Source organism: Panulirus ornatus, chromosome 26 (assembly GCF_036320965.1).
Source record: "Panulirus ornatus isolate Po-2019 chromosome 26, ASM3632096v1, whole genome shotgun sequence".
Taxonomy (NCBI): domain Eukaryota; kingdom Metazoa; phylum Arthropoda; class Malacostraca; order Decapoda; family Palinuridae; genus Panulirus; species Panulirus ornatus.
In genome coordinates, this window is record NC_092249.1 from 4,066,663 (window position 1) to 4,084,523 (window position 17,861).

The window sequence follows — 17,861 nt, forward strand, 5'->3', positions numbered from 1 at the left end:
AGAATATATGAATAAATGGCAGAAACAGAAGCATTAAATAAAAATATGTAATAAAAAACTGATTCTTACTCTGTATATCTCCCTGGCTTAGTGAAATTCCCTTAGAGGAGCCAATCTCCCTCCCTCTCACACACGAAAGAACTCATCTCCCCTCTCACAAACATGAGCTAACACTCTCCCCTTAAGAGACGGGAGATCCTATCTCTCTCCCTCAAACAGACGGGAGAGAGATACTCGACCCTCTCACAGAAAAGAGAGCAAACACTCTCTCTTTAAGAGACAGGAGATCCTATCTCTCTCCCTCAAACAGACGGGAGAGAGATACTCGACCCTCTCACAGAAAAGAGAGCAAACACTCTCTCTTTAAGAGACAGGAGATCCTATCTCTCTCCCTCTAACAGACGGGAGAGGGATACTCGACACTCTCACAGAAAAGAGAGCAAACACTCTCTCTTTAAGAGACAGGAGATCCTATCTCTCTCCCTCTAACAGACGGGAGAGAGATACTCGACCCTCTCACAGAAAAGAGAGCAAACACCCTCCCTTTAAGAGACAGGAGAGCCTATCTCTCTCCCTCAAACAGACGGGAGAGGGATACTCGACACTCTCACAGAAAAGAGAGCTAACACTCTCTTTAAGAGACGGGAGATCCAAACTCTCTCCCTCAAACAGACGGGAGAGAGATACTCGACCCTCTCACAGATGAAGGAGGCCTACCCACTCCCGTCTCACAGGCGGGGGAAGACCCACAGGGCAATCTAAGACCGTGAACACCACAGTACACCAAATTCCACGCGACGCCTCGTCTCCATAAGCATTCCGGCTCAGCTTCGTCAAGGACGCCGGGAACAGATGGACGGACAGTGGCTCCAAGCTGAGGTAAGCTGGGCCCCTCTTGAGAACCAGTTTTAAGCGACACACATCATTCGCAGAAGTTGCGTTCTCTCTCTCTCTCTCTCTCTCTCTCTCTCTCTCTCTCTCTCTCTCTCTCTCTCTCTCTCATCCCCAGGCAGGTCGCTCCACCCGGGCAACAGGTGCGTATGATCACTGCATTTTACGCAATGCCAGAAGGCCCAGTGAAAGGGGGATGTAAACGGCGCTACGTCTTTCTTAAAACGTTAGATAGTCGACGTAACGTCGTGTTCAAGCGTGTCGTACCGTCGCGCTCAGGGGTGTCGTACCGTCGCGCTCAGGGGTGTCGTACCGTCGCGTTCAAGGGTGTCGTACCGTCGCGCTCAGGGGGCGTCGTACCGTCGCGCTCAGGGGTGTCGTACCGTCGCGCTCAAGGGTGTCGTACCGTCGCGCTCAAGGGGTGTCGTACACCTTTCCACCCAAGGGTCGAATTATCGTTTCCAAGGGCTGTAGGTGTATCTAACCCCTCCATAAACTACTCGCGTCCTCCATCATCAACGCTGCTAACGTTACAGCTGTAACAATTACGTATAGATTGCCGGCATTATAACCATCAGCACGGCTTAATATCCCATGAAGGGTATCGCTAAGGATATTGTGAATCATTCAACACGAGGGTCTGGGGGGTTGGAGGGTGAATATTGCATTCAGTAATTAATAAACGAGTGTAATTACATAAATATATATATATATATATATATATATATATATATATATATATATATATATATATATATATATATATATATATATATATATATATTCCTATGAGTCCACGGGGAAAATGAAACACGATAAGTTCCCAAGTGCACTTTCGTGTAATAATCACATCATCAGGGGAGACACAGGAGAGAAATAAAAGTCAGTTGATATACATCGAAGAGACGAAGCTAGGATGCCATTTGGTAAACATGTGATTGTCTCCATAATCTTTGAAAATTCACACATCTTCTTCAATCTATGTATGCTCTCTGTATTAACCACGTATCTAACCATTCTATTCCATTCACCCACCACTCTTATAACACTAAAGTATTCCTTTACATCTTTTCTTTTCCTTGCAAGTGTCGTGTTTAATTTCATGTCATGTCCTTTCGTTGCTCTGTCCTTACAACGGTCAAAGAAATGTTCACAATCATGTCCTCGATCCGGTTCATATACTTATAAAAGGTTGTGATCAGGTCTCGTGTGTGTGTGTGTGTGTGTGTGTGTGTGTGTGTGTGTGTGTGTGTGTGTGTGTGTGTGTGTGTGTGTGTGCAGTCACAACAAACGTGGTTTCCACAACCACAAGACACTACCTGCAAAAAATACATGGCTGTGGTTGTAGAATGCCTTCCTCCCCAAATGCTATTGGCAAAAGGTATTCTGACATTTTAACTTGCTTAAGGGTCATACCGTCGTGCTCTGGGGTCGTACCGTCGTGCTCAAGGGTCATATCGTCGTGCTCAGGGGTCGTACCGTCGTGCTCAGTGGTCGTACTGTCGTGCTCAAGGGTCATACCGTCGTGCTCAGGGGGTCGTACCGTCGTGCTCAAGGATCATACCGTCGTGCTCAGGGGTCGTACCATCGTGCTCAGGGGTCGTACAGTCGTGCTCAGGGGGGGCGTGTACCGTCGTACTCAAGGGTCGTACCATCGTGCTCAGTGGTCGTACCGTCGTGCTCAGTGGTCGTATCGTCGTGCTCAAGGGTCGTACCGTCGTGCTTTAGGGTCGTACCGTCGTGCTCAAAGATCACAACGCCGCGCTTAATAGTCGTCTTGTCCTGAGGGCTACGACTCAACCAATCAGAGGTCGATCTTGGTTGCCTCTTACGACGTTTCAACCAATCAGGGGATAGGGCGGCCTGTCCCGCCACCTGTGACATGGCTCAACCAACCAGGAATCGACCTCGAGTAATTATGCAAATCATGGCGGTGTCAACGGAGGAACTCAATATACCAAACTGCTCCAAGCTCCTCGGCTCTGGGCCTAAATCCGTCGCCGCTATATCAACGCTGCCCTTATAATAAAAGGGGAGCACAGGGGGCGGATACCGGACGATGGGGGGTCTATATCACGGATGACAGATGGTTATGCCGGTGTGAATTCCGGATCTGAGATCAACTTTTCCGGATGACAAACAGGAAGTTCCCTAGAGGGGTCGAGTCTCAGGCGAACCCCAGATGATAAGATACGACTGTGTTATCATTATTACCAAGTTCCCACCACACCACCAGCTCCTGCTCGCACGGGAAAGTTCTCTCTCTCTCTCTCTCTCTCTCTCTCTCTCTCTCTCTCTCTCTCTCTCTCTCTCTCTCTCTCTCTCTCTCTCTCTCTCACTATCCCACCGGCGGGGCGCCATCACACCTTGGCCCCACACAAACATCTTCCACGCTGGCTATCTCCCAGCCAAAGATATCCCACGGATCCCCCCCAGACCTCCCTCCCGGCTACCCAAACACCCCCAACATTAAGCCCCGGACCTCTCACGCCCCTGTCAACTCCCAGATGAGGGGTATCCCACGGCCCCTATCTCCTATGCCGACACCTCCCACACCCACGTCTCTCCATGTGACTGTACCTTCGCCCAAGATTCTCGAGAGAAAAGACATGGAGGGTAGTTCCCAGAAAACATATTAATCGCTTACTCTCTCTCTCTCTCTCTCTCTCTCTCTCTCTCTCTCTCTCTCTCTCTCTCTCTCTCTCTCTCTCTTTGATACCCTCCTCCTCCCCACACACACCCCCCTCTCACAACACCGCCGTAACCACTTGGGAATAGGTGGTTCCTCCCTCTAGCCAACCCCTTCCTCCCCTCTCCTTCCTCTTCCTCTCCCCCACCCCGCAGCCCTTTGGAATTCACCCCCCAACGTAAGCAAGAGAGAGAGAGAGAGAGAGAGAGAGAGAGAGAGAGACCCCCCCCCTTGTATCATGGGAGATTAAATCTTCTCTTCGCTGAAGACATGAATCAATAACCTCCCCTCTCCCCCTTATCCTCCTCCATCCCCACCCCACCCCACTGTAGCAACATCTCCCTTCCTCCCCCTTCCCCAGACAAAAGGACCCGCCCTCCCCCCGGAGAAAAAAAGAATATATTGCGCTTCTGGAGACACTAAGGCAACGAGGAATATAGTGTACCCTGTACACCATCATACCCGACTTAGTCTACAGGAGACTACACTCATGTATACATCTCCAGTTGTGGTGTTAGAAGGTTCAGTCAAGTCTGATGAAAATGTATATGTATATTCATGAAGTCTTATGGAAGCATGAGGCACAATGGCCAACCCCCTGAGAGTACAGATGTAAGAATGAATTGTTCTGTAACACACACACACACACACACACACACACACACACACACACGAGATAGGACCTTATGGGCGTAAGAGACTATCCATACAGTACAAATATGTGATTACACACACACACACACACACACATACACGCTGCTGCATCACATGGTTACTGTGCGGCCGTTGGCAACTCGAGAGTGGGCCGTTTTGATAACTGTTTCTTTCCCTACACCTCCAAGCTTTAGAATACTCTCACCCTCTCATGTCTTCCCCAATAACTATGACCTGACACATCTTAAAAGACAAGTTTTTTCTCTCACTTCATCCAAATATCGTAAATATTTTCCTTTGTCTCTTCTCTTTTGCCTCGCATAATCCTCTCTGCAGTTTCAATTAAGGCCTGGCCATGACGTGGACTTCTGTCCGTGACTGGAACCTCCAACGTACAAGAAAAAATCAATCTCATCACCTCCTCCTCCAAATTATCAGTGAACTCAAAAGGGGATGATCGTAATCAAAGGGTTACGTCACAATGAAGGGGGGAGGGGGAAGGCAGGTTGTACTCGAAAGGGGTCGTCAAGTCGCACTTAAATGGCTGATTCACGAACAAATGGTTAAATAGGTGATGAGAGAATGGCGTTACAAGAAGTTACGTCACAGACAAGGATTGAAGGAGGAGAAATGGAATTAGAATGCAATTTAAGGGGTAAAGGGGATTTGATGATCCTATAAAGACTAAAAGAATAAGAAAGCGGATCTAAGAATCTTACAAAAACGAAAGAAAAAAATAAGTGCATTTGATAATCTTATAAAAACTAAAGGAATCAGAAAGTGGATCTATTAATCTTACAGAAACTAAAGGAATAAGAAAGTGAATCTCTCAATCTTACAAAAACTAAAGGAAAAAGAAAGTGTTTCTGATAAGTATACAAAACCTAAAGGAATAACAAAGTGGATTTGAGAGCCTTTCAAAAACTAAAGGAATACCAAAGTGAATCTACAACGTGGCTCTGGCATCCTTACAAAACCTAAAGGAATAACAAAGTGGATCTGACAGCCTTAAAAAAAACTAAAAGAATATATCAAAATAATACACCTTACAGCTCTACAAAAAAGAAAATAAGTAAATAAATAAATAACAAAAATAAAAATAAAAACCTCAAGGAATTATAAATATATTTACTGTACGAGAGGAAGGATTCTGACGCAGTCTGATATTATTTTTTTCCCCTACACCAGCTTGTCCGACGGATTCTCCACCTCCCGCATTTTTAAACAGGCGAATGACGTCACGCAGGATCATTACGAGCCAGGGCGGGAGTTTTCACAGCCAGGGAGAATATGTCTAAGACAAGCATCAAAGGACACACCAGGGATACTGGGATTAAAATGGGATGGATACGAAGGTGGGGAGGAGGAGGGAGGAGGATACTGGGGGGGTTGGAGAAGGTGACTGGGGGGTTGGAGAAAGAGACTGGGGGGTTGGAGAAAGAGACTGGGGGGTTGGAGAAGGAGACTCGGGGGTTGGAGAGGGTGACTGGGGTTGGAGAAGGAGACTGGGGGAGTTGGAGAAGGAGACCGGGGGTTGGAGAAGGTGACTTGGGGTAGGAGAAGGAGACTGGGGGGTTGGAGAAGGAGACTGGGGGTTGGAGGAGGAGACTGGGGGTTGGAGAAGGTGACTGGGGGTTGGAGGAGGAGACTGGGGGTTGGAGGAGGAGACTGGGGGTTGGAGAAGGAGACTGGGGGTTGGAGAACATCATTTGGGGTTGGAGACAGGGGGTTGGATAGGGTAATTGGGGGTTGGAGAACATCATTTGGGGTTGAAGAATACTCAAAAAAATCACTGAAATTACCGGTAGAACAATGAAAAGCATAACCATCTACAAAATTACCTCAATAATATACAATCAATTCATCTACGAAATTACCTCAATAATGTATTTATCAACAAGATGACCTCAGTAATATAATCTTCGATCTCTCTCTCATAAAAAAAATAAAAATTTAGATTTTTATGCATAATTAACCTATTCGCGCCATGAGATAATTTTGAAACTGAAAAATTCTATTGAATACGAAAAGTTGCTGTTTTCTTCTTACTAAATAAATACAATAATTCGCTGATAATGCAATATCTGGACTTGCTCTGATTATCATTATTATCATAATTATCATTATTATTATTAATATTATTATTATTATTATTATTATTATTATTATTATTATTATCATTATTATTATTATTATCATTATTATTACAGACTTATCCCACGTTCTCAGCGACTTGTCACAGCACACCAGCTGAAAGGCATTTAAATTTCAGAAATTTAAATGAAAAAACCTGCATGAAAATGACGCTGTAATTTATGGTAAAATTCCCGAGGCCTGTGATTTTGTAACTGTAATTTCCCCCTGTAAAAAAAATGAATAATCGACTGTAACGTATTAAACTATGTACTGAAATTACTCCTGTAACTTCTGAAATGATGTATGAGAACATGTATCACACACGCGCCGGTAATCTTTTAAGATATTGTTACCTGGGAATCGAACCCTGGCTCACAGGAAAACAGGAGGTAGCTAAGATCACCACTGGGTATTGTACAGGAGGGAGCTAGGATCACCACTGGGTATTGTACTCATTTACCCACTGGGGTCAGAGAGAGAGAGAGAGAGAGAGAGAGAGAGAGAGAGAGAGAGAGAGAGAGAGAGAGAGAGAGAGAGACCCCATCTTCGTAACCTGTGTAATCCTTTTGCGCTGCCGATCACAGGATGAACACGGCCCGTACAGTAAACTACACCGCTGTTAACGGGATGAAAAAAAAAAAAATTGTATGTATACATACACACATCCCAGGCTCAGAGGGAGTGAGGGATGTGGTGGGATGGAGGAGGCCCAGGGGACTTTTTGGGGGTCGAGAACGACTATCCCAGCCGCCACTTCCCTTCCCCCAAAACGACCACGTGGGACACACCCCCCCCATTCCCTCCTCCCCCTCACCCAACCCCCAACATACATACCCCCCCCTTCCCCCACCACACCACCCCTAGCGTCTATTCTCTGGCCGTTCGCCAAGCACAGCTCACCTGGCTGGCCACACACCTCCATCCCTCTCTCTATATCTCTCTTAATTCCTTCCCCCATCGCCATATTCCATCCTCATCGCACCCTTTCGCAGACGTGGCTCAAGTCCCATTACTTACACACACACACACACACACACACACGGTACACATGATAAAAACGGTCTGTGCTCACCAGGGCTCGAACCTGGGACCTTCTGTGTGTTAGACAGATGTGATAACCACTACACCATGAGCACATGGTGAACTCACCTCGAAATACAGAATCTGTGGCTCACATCTCCCTACCCTGTGATACAGTCAACCAAAGAGCACTTTTAGAATCGATTTTGTATCACAAACGAACTGTATTACATGCGGATAAACTTACGTAATATAAGGACTGTATTTTAAGGGAGCGTTCGAATACTGTCTCAAGCTATTATTGAGATACAAGAATAATTAAGGTCTATAATTATGCACTCGATTGAAGATATATAAACAAGTGGTGTGGTTGAAGAATTAAACTGGTAATGATAATGATGATGATGATAATAATAATGATACTAATAATAACAATAGCAATAATAATAATGATAATAATAATAATGATAATAATAATAATAATAAAACGTCTGTGCTCACCAGGGCTCGAACCTGGGACCTTCTGTGTGTTAGACAGATGTGATAACCACTACACCATGAGCACATGGTGTGTTTGGTTACCTTATGACGACCACATTACGACCCTTGGGCACGACGGTACGACCCTTGAGCACGACGGTACGACCCTTGGGTATGGAGGTTTGCCACACAGAGGTTCTGGTCCAAACCAGGACCACTATATCCATGGGTCGTAAGGCTGTGTGCTTCAAGAGTAGTATCGTCGTGCTAAAGGCTCGTATCGTCGTGCTCAAGGGTCGTACCGTCGTGCTCAAGGGTCGTACCGTCGTGCTCAAGGATCGTACCGTCGTGCTCAAGAGACGTATCGTAATGCGTTCAAAGAGTTATGATATGTAAAGTTTGATCGCCTGCGACGACACAGTGCTTATGGAGCCTCGCCAAATAACTTAAGAAAACCATTTAAAACAGAGAACACTGCTCACCAGGTCTCGAACCTGGGACCTTCTCAGTGTTAAACAGATGCTATAACCACTACACCATAAGCATCCACTATCATAAAACTGCCCGGCTTACAAAATCTTACACTGTCGAAATTGCTTGCCATTTGCAAATGGTTAAATGGTTCTGAGAAGCAATTGTTCTGCGTGTTTTCGTTCAGTATCTAATAATAATCTTACTAATAGCTATTATCAGTTAGCCTCAATTAGTGTTGATGTATTTTCTACATAAATCAATTCATCAATTATCCTTTGATCTAATACTTCACAAGATAAATGAGGTCAATTAATGGTGTACATGGGAAAGCCAGCCAGATAATTGAAGACCTGATAGTCTATGACGAGGTTATCTGCTGGAGGATAGTAATAATATCCTACATCTCTAATCTACATAGATGGAGAGAGTAGAGTGAAGAAGGAGGCTCCCTCACCACCCACCACTATAGATGGAGACGGCATAGTGAAGGATTGGACTCCCTTATCACTCGCCACTCCCTCACCCTAACCCTCCACCTCACCCAGGGTGTGTTGTAATCGTCCGTGTTAACTTGAGGGCCTCGGTTCGCATCCACCCTAGATCGATAAGGAAGCGCCCGGAGGAGAAGGTGGGGCTATGGTGTACTCAGCGGGCCAGCCACCCCTGACGAGTCGGCGGGATGCGAACCCTGGACACTGACTGACTTGCGGGGCGTAGTGAGACAGACAGACAGACAGACACGCACAGACAGGGTAAGAAACGCATGGAAAGGACGCAGACTGAAATACAGACACACGGACAGAAGCTACCTACGAGTACCTAGAGAGAGAGAGAGAGAGAGAGAGAGAGAGAGAGAGAGAAGGAACCCCTTCCTCCTAACCTGTACGGTAATTACAAAATCAGGTAATTACCAACATAATGGGAATTCTTAACTACCGTACTGTGAAGTGTCTCCTCCATCTCCGTTTCCCACCACTCCGCTGGGCTTCCCAGCAAGAAAAAAAAAAAAAATATATATATATATATATATATATATATATATATATATATATATATATATATATATATATATATATATATCACTGAACATCGTAGAAAGTTTAATGTACAAATTCATCACGCAACAAAGAGTGTACCAGTCAATCCAGAAAGAAAATATAACAAAAGAAAAGGAACGAGTGAAAAATATAAAAATTTTCAATACCAAAATATCTGCACCACATAAAATATAACAGACATGTAAAAGCGTTCGAAAAAAGACATTACAATAACGTTTATGAAATAACCAGATAAGGCATGAAAATAGGAAGTACACACAGAAAACGAGGGAGAGCAAAGAAAACGAAAAAAATGTCAATAAAGGCGTTTTTTTTTTCCTTCTGTTTTAACACAACCTTCGGCTGGTGTGATATTCCGGGTCAATACACGTACCGAACACGTAGACAAACGTGCTGAAGTGTCCTGAAGTGAAGTCATAATAGCGCACTAAGGAACATTAGGCCACAACTTTATTCAAAACGTCTGTGCTCACCAGGTCTCGAACCTGGGACCTTCTGTGTGTTAGACAGATGTGATAACCACTACACCATGAGCACCATGTGAGTGGTACTTCACAAGCCAAGGAATTACGTTAAATTACTTTATATAATTCTAAATGACAATATGAATTCGTCGAGAATATGTTTCGCTATGGTATGCGATATCAAAATCTAACCTTATGTTTAAATACTCAACCGTACATTAAATATCTAACCTTATACTAAATATCTAATCTTATACTAAATATTTAACATATTGAATATAATCTTATACTTAATATTTAACATTATACTGAATATCTAATCTTATACTAAATATTCAACATTTTGAATATAACCTTATACTGAAAATCTAATCTTATACTAGATATTCAACCCATTGAATATAACCTTATACTTAATATTTACCCTTATACTGAATATCTAATTTTATACTGAGTATTTAACATACTGAATAAAACCTTATACTGAATATTTAACCTTATACTGAATATCTAATCTTATACTAAATATTCAACATACTGAATGAAACCTTATACTGAATATTTAATCTCATACTAAATACTTAACCTTATACTGAATATTTAACCTTATTTCAAATATTTTCGAATTACAGCCTCCTCCCTCTAACTGTACAACATGTGAACCATTCGTAGTTTACGTAAACTGTAGACTAATTCCTATAGCCTTCAAATCTCTCATGAATACAGTGAGTGGGTTCACAGCTTCACACTCACACGACAAAAATCTAAACCTTAGAGGCGAAAATCCCGGGCAACTGTAGCCTCACAGAGACTCTATACGTGTCTAGAAAACGATTCTATGGTGAATGAGGCAAACATGGTCTCTTTGAAAGCGTCCTGCTGATAAATCAACCAAATGGTTTCTAGAGAACCATCCTTATGGCATAAGGTTTTAGAAAACCACCCAAATGGTGAACGATCATAAATGGTCTCTAGAGAACCAATTTGAGGGCGAGCAGTAGACATGGTTTCAAAATAGATATAATAATGGTTAAAAGCCTTGTTTTCATCGACGACGTATTCCGTAGTTTACAACGAAATGCTTCGCTATAGACAACCTTACAACAAAGGAAACATACGAACAAAAGCGATACAGAGAACCTTGTCCACACACACACACACACACACACACACACACACACACACACACACAGTGAATTAAACAAGAATTGTCACTTGCACAAAACAATTGGAAAAAAACAATCAAAAAATACATATAAACTGGAAACGCTGGGAACAGTGAGAATATATAGAACACTGCACGAAAAGTATTCAATAAAGGTAGGGGGGGGGGTCCACATGGCTCCCTCTCTTTATTTCAGTTTACTTTGAACTGTGTAATCACTTGTCTTTATTCTGACAAAGCTCAATTAATAAATAGAGAATAATGAAATCTGATTTACCAAAACGAAATCAAAATAATAATAATAATAATAATAATAATAATAATAATAATAACAATATTGATAAAATTGATCATTTTTTATCATTATTGCTATTAATATTATTATTACTATTATTATTATAACTATAATAATAATAATAATAATAATAATAATAATAATAATAATATCTTATGAATAACTAAACATAAAACCGTCTGTGCTCACCAGGGCTCGAACCTGGGACCTTCTGTGTGTTAGACAGATGTGATAACCACTACACCATGAGCACATGGTGTGGCTGGTTACCTTATGACGACCACATTACGACCCTTGGGCACGACGGTACAACCCTTGAGCACGACGGTACGACCCTTGATCACGACGGTACGACCCGTAAGCACGACGGTACAACCCTTGAGCACGACGGTATGACCCTTGATCACGACGATACGACCCTTGATCACGACGGTACGACCCTTGATCACGACGATACGACCCTTGATCACGACGGTGCGACCCTTGATCACGACGATACGACCCTTGATCACGACGGTACGACCCTTAGACACGACGGTACGACCCTTGGCGAGATGGATCGTCCCGTCGTACTCAAAGGATCGTACCGTCGTGGAAGATAAGTTGTGATCTATGATAATGACAAGAGATAACAAAACAGGCTATAATGATACTGTACGTGATTAGAATGTAATCATTGATCCCGTAATTACCCCAATTACATGTCGACTCCAAATGACAGAAAAACCAATAATAAACCCTTTTATCTTCGCCAGTGAATATAAAAAAAAATTGGCTCAAAGTTTAGCTTTAGGTAATTTAACTTATTACAAAGTTCTATGCCAACTTTTGATCAAATTCCTTTATCAACTTTTAAACGAGATCTGAAAAAAAAAAATTATTCGAAAACTTTCCTTCGTTGCGTCTATTGATATGGGCCAATTTAAGAGCCCATAAACCACACACGTAGATCCTGACACATATATCTATCTACATCATTCTATCTATCCACCTTTCTATCTATCTATCTATCTATTCATGTATGCATTTATGTATGTATGTATCTATCTATCTATTCATCTATAGATTTGATGGAAGGTACTAAATTGTTAAGTAAGGGGAGAAATGTTTGTAAATTTTCATTTGTTGGCCAAACACAAAGAACATCATCTACATACCTAAACCAAAATTGCATGTGAAGGTAAGATATCCTTTCGTAATTTTGTGTCGAAAAATCTCATATCAAGATTACTTAGTACGGGTGAAAGAGGGTTAGCCATTGCCATCCCGAATTTTTTGAGCGTAATAATTATTTTCCCCGTGGACGCATAGGAATATACTTGATCACACGCGCAAGGTATATTCCTTACGCCTACCCTCCTAACTGACCACTCCAACTCTACCCCACCCCACAACCTCCCTCCCTCTACCTCATCCACCATCTACTCCTCCCTCACACACCTCCACCTCCTGATGAGGTCAGATTGTGAGTGTTAATGCCTCATTACCAAACTGTGAGTATTGACGCACTCGGGACTCATCTTTACGTCGGCCTCATTTATGAGTTCCCACTGCCGCCCAAACCCTCCATCTGCCACCCAAGCACTCCACCTGCAACCAAAGCCCTCCACCTGCCCCACCGCCTCCACCTGCCGCCCAAACCCTCCATCTGCCGCCCAAGCCCTCCACCTGCCACCAAAGCCCTCCACCTGCAGCCCAAAACCCTCCACCTGCAGCCCAAACCCTCCATCTGCCGCCCAAATCCTCCACCTGCCACCCACCCATCCACCTGCCGCTCACTCCTCCACCTGCCCCCCACCCCTCCACCTGCCGCCCAAAACCCTCCACCTGCCGCCCAAACCCTCCACCTGCCGCCCAAACCCTCCACCTGCAGCCCAAACCCTTCACCTGCCACCCAAACCCTCCACCTGCCGCCTAAACCCTCCACCTGCCGCCCAAACCCTCCACCTGCCACCCATCCCCACCACCTGCCGCCCACCCTTCCACCTGCCACCCACCCCACCACCTGCCGCCCACCCCACCACCTGCCGCCCACCCCACCACCTGCACACACCAATATTTGATGAGGTGTTGGCCAGTTTTCCAGCGTGGCGATGAATTCCGCTTAGGTCACGCGCGCGCACTTGGCATATGCCGGGTGTACGACCTTCGTGCATGACGTGTACGACCCTCGTGCATGACGTGTACGACTCTCGAGAGTGACTGCACGATCCCTGAGGACGCAAGGGGTACGACCCATGAGTACGACGGAACGACCACCGTGCACGAAGACGGCACGACCTTTAGCACGACGGTACGACCCTTGAGCACGACGGTACGACGCTTGAACACGACGGTACGACGCTTGAGCACGACGGTACGCCCCTTGAGCACGACGGTACGACGTTTGGGCACGACGGTACGACCCTTGAGGACGACGGTACGACCCTTGAGCACGACGGTGCGACTCCGTAGCACTACCTGACCTTTGACCTGACCCTACAGAACCAGGCTGAGCAAAGAGGTCACACTTCAAAAATCAGGTCATCCTCAACCTAAACTCGCCTCTAACACAGCGCAGTGGACGAACGGCTGAAGTGAAGACGATGCTAACCAACATCGTCCCATAGAGACGTTAATCATACCCAAACTACCAGACATAACCACCGCATTACCATAAGCCATAACCAACCCAAGCAAGACGACGAATTCAAGCACCAGACTTCTCCAGTGTGACCTTTCGTGACCTTTGACCCCCTCCGTAACCTTTGACCCCCTCCAACCCCCCCCCCCCAAAAAAAAATCTCAATACTCATTCATCTTTTAACTAACTTGTAGACGATATTCTGCCAGACAACTTTCGCGCATACGTAACGAGACGTATGCAAATATAAATACAACTCCGGCAATACGCGTCGAAAAAGTCATCAGTGCACGAGAATGGCGGCGTGTCAGATGTCGATACATGTCAGTGATGGTGGTGGTGAGGGGGGGGGGGTGTTGGTGACAACATCGAGGAGGGGGGGGGGGGAGTGGTGTCTCGTTGGTGGCAGCTGCTACCAACAGAGTGGAGAGTGGCAGAGGGGTAGAGAGGTCTACTGCCAAACAGCTTGGGTTAATTGGTGGCAGGTCGAATTCTCGTGCCAACAGCTTGGGCTAATTGGTACCAGGTCGGGTTCTCCTGCCAACAGCTTGGGTTAATTGGTGGCAGGTCGGGTTCTCCTGCCAACAGCTTGGGTTAATTGGTGGCAGGTCGAATTCTTGTGCCAACAGCTTGGGCTAATTGGTACCAGGTCGGGTTCTCCTGCCAACAGCTTGGGCTAATCGGTGGCAGGTCGGGTCCTCCTGCCAACAGCTTGGGTTAATTGGTACCAGGTCGGGTCCTCCTGCCAACAGCTTGGGTTAATTGGTACCAGGTCGGGTTCTCCTGCCAACAGCTTGGGTTAATCGGTGGCAGGTCGAATTCTCGTGCCAACAGCTTGGGCTAATTGGTACCAGGTCGGGTTCTCGTGCCAACAGCTTGGGTTAATCGGTGGCAGGTCGAATTCTCGTGCCAACAGCTTGGGCTAATTCGTACCAGAGAGGATGTCACCTCCCAACAGCCAGGCTACAATGGTGGCAGAACGAGTTCAATTTGACCAACTAGGCGTCACCAACACCACACAGGAATTACCCTTAATACCACACTACGGTGCATTAACCACGGCCATGGATCACACACCCACACACACACACACACACGCACACACGCACTCACACACACACACACGCACGTTAATCCCCCTAACAAAGTTCAGTATCCATCCGCGCTGCACATGAGTTCTAAGCTGAGCTTATTCTCAGTGGCGTCTAAGCTTAGGGAGAGACATCTTCAAAAGCCCTTCCATCTCTCTCTCTCTCTCTCTCTCTCTCTCTCTCTCTCTCTCTCTCTCTCTCTCTCTCTACCCCGGCGCTACGTCGTCTGTGTTTTCCTCCAGCGAAGCGCTGTTCTGTACGACCCTAGAACACGACGGTACGACCGAACCCTTAGGGAAGGATGGCTTGACCTTTGACCTGACCCTTTAAGGGCCTCCTCGAAAGCCATGTCGTCACACCCAAGGGTAGTAAAGTCGTATTCAAGGGTCGTGTCTCTAGGGTCGTACAGACGTGATCGGGGTCACATACCATCACCTTTAAGGGTGTACGAAACATGTCTTCCCATACTTTATTATCACATTCTAACTTCACAGAACCCACGAAAAAAACTACGAGACTTAAACCCTCAAAAAAAAAAAAAAAGAAATAAAGTCTACAATCACTTTTCAAACGTGCCTTTTCGAAAGCACTACAGAATCACTGTCGTTTTCTAACACTACATTTCTCTTGAGAGGCCATCCAACCCTACTTCAAAATAACCTTAAATCCTTTTTTCTTTCAAATCGTTCTATAACTCTTGGGCTAACTTTTACAAGAAGGGGACCGGAGGAGGTGGTAGTAGTAGGAGACCCATTCATAAAGCATCTAGGGACATGGCTGGCACCCACCCACCCACTCACCACGAACCCCCTTTTCAATAAAGTCACTTTCAGCTTCGCTCATCAATTCCTCCATCTTTGGAAAGACCTTTTGGGCTGGCGGTGGCGGAGACGGGGAGATTGCAGAAGGTAATCCTTAAGTTCCACATGTGAGGGGAAGGCTGAAGCTTTGTCCACTACCACCACCACCAGCCACAACGGGGGGAAAGAACGAACGCATGTGGGGAAAATATCATGCGAGGGGGGAAAAAATGAGAAAGAGGAGTCTTACACTTTATTAAAAACTTTTAATAACTGTGGAGGAAGAGAAGTTTTTTTTCTATTTTTTTTTTTTTTTTTACTTTATTACAACTTTTAATAACTGTGGGAAGACGCGAAGGTTTTTTTCAAAAAGTTTTATACTGTATTAAAACTTTTAATAACTGTGGAAGACGCCAAGGTTTTTAAACGAAAAAGTTTTATAGTGTATTAAAACTTTTAATAACTGTGGAAGACGCGAAGTTTTTTAACAAAAAAGTTTTTTACTTTATTACAACTTTTAATAACTGTGCAAGGTTTTTTAAAAAAAAAAAAAACTCACTGTATCAAAACTTTATATTTGTGGAGAAAGTGAAGGGTTTTAAAAAGTTTTACACTGTATTAAAACTTTTGATAATTGTGGAAGAGGCGAAGTTTTTTAAGTCTCACTTTATTAACACTTTTGATAACTGAGGAGGAAGCAAACTTATTAAAAAAAAAAGTTTTACACTTTATAAAGACTTTTTAGAACTGGAAAAAGCAAAATTAAAAAAAAAATCTTAAAATTTATCAAAAATTTCAATAATTATGGTAAAAGCAAATTAAAAAAAGTCTTATACTTTATAAATAACTATGGTAAAAGCAAATTTAAAAAAAAAAGTCTTTTACACTTTATCAAAACTTTTACTAAATAATGGTAAAAGCAAAAGTTATATTGTTACTCTTCGTAAAATCACGAAGGCTTTGTTCTTAACAAATATTCTCAGTCCAGCTAACGAGGAAACGACTATTTTGATGGTTAAAGTCACATCTAATTAAATTCCCCCTTTGTCAATATACCGATTGGGGAGGATGCAATTAAATACACACCCATACGAAAATAATACAGTACGATTTACTTCATTACTAATACTATCAAAATCGAAAATAGGGAAACAACCATTCTTTTTTTTTCTTTAGAGAAACGTTTAATAAATGCATTTCAAATTGCTAAACACATTAGAGTGACCATTTTTTTTTCTATGTTGGCTAAGAGTATAAGATGAATGATGTAACAGCAGACGTTGCTCCTACAACTGCTAAATCAAAAAGAATCTGAGTTTTTATTCGGCAAAGTTACTAACAAAAAAAAAGGTTTACCTTAAAACTGACGAAGGGAAGGAAAGAACTTTAAACTCTTCTTTGAGGTAAGTAAGGCAGTTTGGTGTCGGGAAACTGAACTGGGCCTGATATGGGTAATTTATGGACCATATCTAATCCGAAGATAAGATAGTGGTGAGTGGGTTAAGATAAGAAAGCGCTGAGTCAGGTGAGAGAAGAAAGTGGTGGGTGATGCAAGTTCGATTCGGTCTTTGTATCAATTTGTCTTTATTGGATCGTAAGGGAAGGAGAGATTTGCATAGTTTGGGATAACAAGCATAAGGTAAACTGGCACAAGGCATGGTAGGTCGGGAAGGTAAACGAAGGAAAGACATAATGGGTTAGGAAGGGAATGACACGATAGGCAACGAATTGGCAAATTCTCTCCTTTTCATTTCGCTCTTTTCCTGCACCCAAGAAGTTCGATATATCCCACAAAATATTCAAATACCGGTTACTTTGCTTTTAAAACATCCATATTTTTCCTTTTGTCTCTGTGAAATCCCGTCGTAAGGCACTCTCTTGCCCTCAGCTTCCTTTCCCTCAGGTCCCCCTCATTAAATCCTTATCTCTATTTCCTTCCTTCCACTCTCTTTTCTCGCTCTGCCCATCCAATCCTCCTGACCTTCCTCATTCATTTCGTCTCTAAACCCACTCTCACATAT

General features: G+C 43.9%; 1 long non-coding RNA gene and 4 other non-coding genes across 6 annotated transcripts in view; all 5 read right to left on the minus strand.

Annotated features, from left to right (window-relative positions):
- Positions 1 to 17,861, minus strand: part of LOC139757411 (uncharacterized) — a 158,133-nt gene that overhangs the window by 17,281 nt on the left and 122,991 nt on the right. The gene's annotated exons all lie outside the window — the stretch shown is intronic.
- TRNAV-AAC (transfer RNA valine (anticodon AAC)) lies at positions 7,434 to 7,506 on the minus strand. Its single transcript has one exon. It is a non-coding gene; the product is annotated as a tRNA-Val (tRNA).
- Positions 7,883 to 7,955, minus strand: TRNAV-AAC (transfer RNA valine (anticodon AAC)). The gene has a single exon. It is a non-coding gene; the product is annotated as a tRNA-Val (tRNA).
- On the minus strand, positions 9,867 to 9,939 carry TRNAV-AAC (transfer RNA valine (anticodon AAC)). Its single transcript has one exon. It is a non-coding gene; the product is annotated as a tRNA-Val (tRNA).
- On the minus strand, positions 11,507 to 11,579 carry TRNAV-AAC (transfer RNA valine (anticodon AAC)). The gene has a single exon. It is a non-coding gene; the product is annotated as a tRNA-Val (tRNA).